Source organism: Echiichthys vipera, assembly GCF_963691815.1.
Source record: "Echiichthys vipera genome assembly, chromosome: 4".
Lineage (NCBI taxonomy): Eukaryota > Metazoa > Chordata > Actinopteri > Perciformes > Trachinidae > Echiichthys > Echiichthys vipera.
The window spans coordinates 21,345,467-21,352,966 of NC_139829.1; positions in this window are offsets into that span (position 1 = coordinate 21,345,467).

Sequence of the window (7,500 nt, forward strand, 5' to 3'; positions counted from 1 at the left end):
TAACAACTGGTCCATTTAAAAACTAATAATTAAAGACACACTAGACCAGTTAATGTAAAATCTAATTTCCTTCACTTAAACAAAACTTGAAATGCGGGATGACGTTTCCCCAGGAAGTGTGTGTGTGTGTGTGTGTGTGTGTGTGTGTGTGTGTGTGTGTGTGTGTGTGTGTGTGTGCGCACACACTCAGCACTTTCTGCATTCTCTGCATTTTTACATTTTTGCAAAGTCGACATTAATGACCAAAAATTCTCAAATATTTGGGCTCCTTTTCTTACTCAGGATCTTTAACATAAAATCTGACATGTAGCCAATTTATTAAAGTACGCTGACACTGGAGAGAGAAGGTCTGCTGCACTCTGTTACACCGGCTTCTTGTTGTCTTTGTAATTTAAAAAAAAAAAACAGTTTTTTATGTATCATCAAATTACATTGTTGTTAATCAAAACACAGACATAAACATGTCTAAAATACAAAGCCTAAACAAACATTATTTATAACACACAGGCTGTCATCCAGTTAATAATAATAATAATAATAATAATAATAATGCCTCCAGGTATTGACTCACAAATATGGGGCTGCTTTAAATGTGACATCTAAATCACTGAGTAAAAAGATTAAACATTAAGTCATCAAACGAAATGGACTTCTCATAAAAAAAGTGTTACAGTATGTTAGAAATATAAATAAATGTTTGCATCCTAAACTATACAGTATTGCCGTGCCTGACACATTTGTTACCAGCTGCGATAGCAACACTTGTAGTCTGTGTGTGTGTGTGTGTGTGTCTGTGTGTGTGTGTGTGTGTGTGTGTGTGTGTGTGTGTGTGTGTGTGTGTGTGTGTGTGTGTGTGTGTGTGTGTGTGTGTGTGTGTCCGTCATTGTGGTAAAATGTGACACCTACTGTGATTCCATCTTAAAATGATCTCTTATATTTTCTAAGATGCATATACTCTATATCTCTTATAACACATATTTTCCAACAGTCTAAAGGCTAGTCATTCTCAAATAAGTTAATATATTATGTGAAAGCAGTCGGACAAAAAAATTAGCAATCCTGATTAGTATAGCTGTTACTCACTGAAAGGTTTAGCTCCTTAAAGGTCCCATATTATGCTTATTTTCACACTGCTTACATGCTTTAATGTTCAGAAAACACATTATTTTCCTCATACTGTCTGAAATGTTCCGTAAAGTCTGTCTATTTATACCCTGCTCCTGAAAAAGCCCAGTCTGCTCTGACTGATCAGTGTTTCCCCATCTGCACTCTCTGCACCGTCATTGCAACCGGGGAATGACTGTAACGGCACTGTCGCTGCACTTTCTAACTACATATAGCATTGTTGTGACATCACAAAGTCCTGACGGCTCGTTTAAAGTCACAGTTTCTGAATACAGCTGTGTGTATTTCTCTGTGAATTGTGGAGGGTTTTGGTACTTTCACAGCCTTTATACAGCACCTCAACCTGCTTTATAATTTAAAAAAAAGACATGGGATTTTTTTTTAAAATATGGAACTTTAACTACAGTTCATGTTTTACATCGAGGCAGCTGTTTCCATTGATTTCTGTGTGCAGACTCTCCTGAGACCTGAGTTTTGGTCACTCCAGCACAGTGAACATCAAATCTGCATTAATTTTGGTCAAGGTTACCTAAAATGATAGAAAAAGTATATCTCACTAGAGGCCACCTTACGATGGGATCACACCAACCAATGCAATGCCAAGTCTTAAGTCAGTAAGACTAAAGTTAAAAGAGCTGTTGGAATAAAGAGTATAGAAATAAAATAGTCTGTTTTTGTACATTTTTCTTCTCCTATTAGTTTTGCGAAAGTGATGGACGGATAGAGATTACTGAGAGAAAACTCCCCCTTTGGCACTGCCACTTGAAAACCATCATTAAGTGTCCCACTTGCTCACAATTCAGTTTCTGTTTCCCTTCTTTAATATTCAATAAACTGCACTTTCCAAAAAACATGGTACAGTCGTTTCTATTTTTGTATGTATGCGTGTGTGTGCGTGCATGTGTGTGTGCGTGTGTGTGTGTGTGTGTGTGTGTGTGTGTGTGTATGTGTGTGTTGGTGGGACAGCAGGAGAGGCAAGTGAGAGCAGGTATGATTGAAGACAAAGGCTCACTTGTTCACAGCAGTGCTTTATCCTCATTACACTCCTCAGTTGTTTACTCTTTTAATTCTCTCACTTCCTCCATCCTTCACTGCCTCTCTCTCTCCCTCTCTCTCTCTCTCTCTCTCTCTCTCTTCCTTTCTGGTGACACATTCATTCAATACACAATCTGTAATCAGTGTTTACACTGTTGCTGCCCTTCTCTGATGACATGAGTTGCAGCTCAAACATGTTACTGTAAATTGGTCCATACGCCGCGTTGGCAGGACATGCAGGCTTACAAACATCTCACATCTGAATCAATAAGCCAAGGTGCTAAGCACGATGAGGAGAAGTCAACCGACTGCAGTATTTAAGAAGATGATGACGAGGGTGAAGTAGTTTGGATGAAAGAAGGGATTGCAGATTATCTGGAGGAAAGTGGAGGAAGTGTCTTCAGTGACGGGTGGTGAGTTACATCAATTGGTGCGAAAAAGATGTGAGTGAGGGGGTTAACTGTGAAGACTTGGTTCACAAAGAGACAGGCCTGCGGAATTGAAATCAGACAGACAGAAAATGGGAGTGCAGGGGGGAGAGAGGGATGAAGTGAATCAAAGAGAGGGAGAAGGGAAGAAAGAGGGAGAGAGCGAAGGAGAGCAAAAGACAGAAAGTAATTGGTTCTATGATGGCTTCCAGCTGCATGGCACTCCGCCAGACCAACTCTTCGTGACACGCACCTACACACACACACTAACACACATACTTCAAGTCAGTAGTGCGCCATAAACATAAGATCTTGGTGGTTTCTGACAATATATGTTAGCAATTGTGACATGCTCGGTTGCTCAATGTGAAAAATCCATTTTGTGATTGAAATAATGAGCTGTTACTTCTGATCATTTCTTCCTGTTCTGGTGCCTGAAAGTGTATAACACAAATATGTGTTTGTCCAAAATGTACTGGCTGCAGGATTCATGGGCCAAATTTATTTTTTTATTCATTTTTAAAGAGATGTACCTCTGTAGCAGAGTCCTTTGAGGCATAACAGCAGCTACCACAAGGGTGCAGAAGACAGCAGAACCACACTGAAATGCTGCATTACAAAATGGCTCACTTCTGCAATTACAACAGAATCTTATTGTACCATAAAATAAATATTGAAAACAGTGATCTATGTGCTATTTGGTTGTTTAATGCTTTCTTAAGATCTGCCTGTGAACAATGAAACTCAGATGGAGACGTCACACACTTGGTGACAAAAATTCACTGACAGCTGATTTAAGCACATATGGGCAGATGTGAACGGGTTTGGTGGCGATGTATGTTTGTGTGTATGTATGTGAATGTTGGAAGCATAATGTGGCATCTGTTTAAGAGATAATACATTTGAAAGTTTCCCTGCGAGGAAAGTGACAGTATCACTCAAACAATTTGGTCACACACACGCTCATAACCATAATTTAATAGTGGAAACATGGTAAATAACTCAAGGACAAATCAAGGCTGTCTAGCAGGATATTAACACCATGTTAACGGTTTTAGCACTTATAAACACAACAAAATTAAAATGTAGTATGACAATTGAAACAAACACGTGAAAAAGGGCTTCACAAGCACAAACAAGTTATACCAGCATTAAAGAAACAAACATTAAAGCTTCCATATTATGTTCATTTACAGGTTGTGTATGTACCATTTTGGTTCCTGCTTTTTAATCCCCTCGTCCCAAAAAAGCCCAGTCTGATTGGTCGGTGTTTCCAGGTCTTCTGCATCTGCACTTTCGGTATCTCTGCGCTGTCATTGCAGCCGGGTAATGTAAGCATCATAGCGTGTGAACAGTTCACATTATCTCGATTTTGTCATTTTTATTTAAAGTGCTTTTTCTGTTAAGTTTTCGAGCATTTCCAAAAATTAAAGTAACTGTCACAGATGACTTCTAAACCTTGACAAACATATAAGAACACAAGTCGTGAATCATATTATTTCTTTGTTTAGGATGAAGCTGAGCTTGGCTGAAATATTTATCAAGACTGAGACGGGTAAGTGAATTTGCCAGCCAGTTTAATAATGGCTCATATTCAGCTCTAATGACTAATGCCGCTGAAGAGAACCTCTCTAATTGCTCTGTAGCTAACACTTTGCTTTACGCTGCAGGTTGGTCGTGGGCTGTTCAGTAATACTGTAACTTCTAAAACAAGGCTTCAGCTGGCTAATCCATGTCTTGAGTCAGTAAAGCCGTCTGCTGTTTGACATTCTCACAGCTTCTTGCTCTCTCTCCCTTCAATCCTAGTTGCCTGGAGGCTTTATCCACTAAGTCAAAACATTGGCAGCTCCAATATTTTAATTCCTTTTTGAAAACTGATTTTCCCCTTTATGCTCATCTGTTTTTTATGTGGCCATGACCAAGAGAGTAATGTTATTAAAGTCCAAGTAAAGACAAGAGAGCTGTTTGGATCAGATAGAGTTTGATGAGGGCAAGTAAACGTATCTCTGTGGCGCTGCAAATTTCTCTCTCTCTCTCTCTCTCTCTCTCTAACTCTTTTTCTCTTGCATTGATAGACGTCCACCGCTCCTCTCTCGAACAGATGTTAGACACATTAGGACGGAGATCTTCAGAAACCAAAGAAGTAAAATTATTATCTCTGACATTTCAATACAGCCTTTAGTCCAAGCTTCCACAAGGTCTTCCAAATCCATTCAAGCTAATCTAGACCCCTCTTCATATAGCTTATCCTTCTCAAGCCTCTTCCTCTTTAAGCCCCCTGGATCAGTGCTCGTCAAAATCATCTCAAACAATTTACAGTGTGTAGAGCGCACCCAGAACATAAAGACACCATCGTGTAATGACATTTAAGCTCTCAGATACTGACTGGAAGTGACTGTATCCATTTCTCTCGGTGTTCATGCTCCCAGCAGGAGACGGGCCAAATCCCAGGCTATGGCATGGTAAATTAGCATTGCATGAGTTGACTGTGGTCTTCACTTTCAGAGCAATATGAGCAGTTATCAGAATTGCACAAGAGAGTCTTATTATGCATGCTAGCAAATGACTAATCTTTAATGAGACCCCCATTTAACCTTCTAATGGCTCTTTATTAGACTAACAAGCTATGTGTGTATGTGTGCGTGTGTGTGTGTGTGTGTGTGTGTGTGTGTGTGTGAGTGTGTGTTTGCAGACTATATGTGAGTGCCGCAGTGAAACACTAATTAAGCTGTCGGATGGTGCAGCAGATTAGGCAGGCCTCCTGCAGAGTCTTCGGCCCCGGTAGGCAAACAGGCTTCATCCCTCAGCCAGCCAACCCAAATACATCTCAGCCCCAGCACTACCCGGAGCTCAGGAATAACATCGGCGCTCACTACACCCAAATATCTTTAGCCCAGTGAGGCCGGATCAGATGGCCTGCCAGAGCCAACAGCCCAGACTGCTGGTTGACACAGAAAAGGCTGGACAGAGTTTTTAGCCTCAGCTAAAGGGGAGATTATTCAACCCTCTCACAGCAGTGTATACACAAACACACATACACACACACACACACACACACACACACACACACTCATATGCAGTAAGCACATAAATAATGTACGCACAGATTCACATGCGCATAAACACAGAAACCGGTGTCAAAGTTGGGTAAAGAGAAAAAGAGGGGATCGAATGTTTTGCAGAAAGCAAAGCGCATGTTTCATGGTTTCAGAAACCACAAGATTATAAAGTATGTATGTATGTGTGTGTGTGTGTGTGTGTGTGTGTGTGTGTGTGTGTGTGTGTGTGTGTACATGTAAGTGTGTGTTTTGAGATGTAGTTACTCCACCACAAAAGGAAGCAAACTCTAGCATCGGCTTTGCACAAATAACAGTTGAAACAACTGTAATGAGAGGCATGTTGGGGCAAATGTCAAAATAACTGGACTATAGTTAATATGATTCTGCTCTTGCTGTCTCTCTAGCTTTTTCTCGCACATAAGCACACAGACACATGCACACACTCTATTTCTCTTTTCCAACATTCACGTCATCGCTGTGTATGTGTGTGTGTGTGTGTGAGTGTGTGTGCCAACGTGCGTGCGTGTGCGTGTGTATTGTGTATGCATGTGTATGTGTGTGTGTGTGTGTGTGTGTGTGTGTGTGTGTGTGTTCACAAGAATAATTCAAACGCATCTGCTGTCAGTTTACATAAATTAATAAGGTAAGTTCTGTTCTTTTCCTCCTCTTGTAGTCTCATGTGCTATGTGTCTGTATGAAGGTTTTGGGAATCCTGCGTCTTTGTTGGCTGCACATCCTGACCTGGGTTTAAATTCATTAATAAGGAGGTTGCTGAACATTTATTACCATATGAATAACGCACATTTTATGTGTCTCTGTAGGATTTGTGGGTTCTTCATCCAGGGTGGTCACAGATTTGGATCTGGGTTCCTCTTACATGAATCACAGCATCAAAAACAGCATCCTGTCCAAAGGGAACATTGCATTGTTACTCCACCTTACAGTGTGTGAACCGACGGACAAACAAGGAAAATATCTTTTTGTTAGTTTTTGTTAGATTGAGACCTGCATGTGTAGCTGCAGCTCGTCCTGGAGGATGCGAGACTTCTCTCCCAGGCTCTTAAAATGACTGCCCAGAGGCATGGAGGAATAGGGCTCCTTTTATTAATGCTACACCTTTGATTAATCTCCGCAAATCTGTTCCCCATCCAATGCCTGACAGCTCTGGGGCCGAGGCAGGGACCCCAATACACACGCGCACACACACACACACACACACACACACACACACACAAACACTGTCAGTGAGTGTTGACACAGTCCAGATGTTGGCAGCTCTGCTCCAAATGAAAGCAGGGCAGTCGGCCAACAACCTGAACCACTCTCCCCATCAAATGATATGTTTACAATAATACTGTTCTGAGACTCGGGAGACACACGCACATGTGCACGTACATTCACACAGACATACACACACATTGATACAGTGTGCACATACACTTCATGGAAATGAACTAATGGAAAACCAGCGTACCACATGGGTGCAAAAGCGAACCAACTTGTGGTGGGGCAGAAAAAAAGGGAGAAATAGAGAGAGAGCTTGGTTCAGCAGAGAACAGAAGAAAATAGAGAGACAGGGTGCAACAAATGGCCTGATCAAAAGAAAGGAGCGAGTCATTATCATTGCCTTGTTTGGATCTGTATTTCCCCTGTCAGTCAGACACAGAGAGGCAGGGGATGAAAAAATAATAGTGCAGTTATGTAATATGCCTTGCAGAGTTGGAACTGAAACAGATAAAAAAAAAAAACACCACTGGTTCCACATGGAGGTGCAGCACAGGTCAGACTTACTGTTCTATAGCAGCTGCACCCAAACATGTTCTACCTCTGGACCCCCAAAAATTACCTGACCC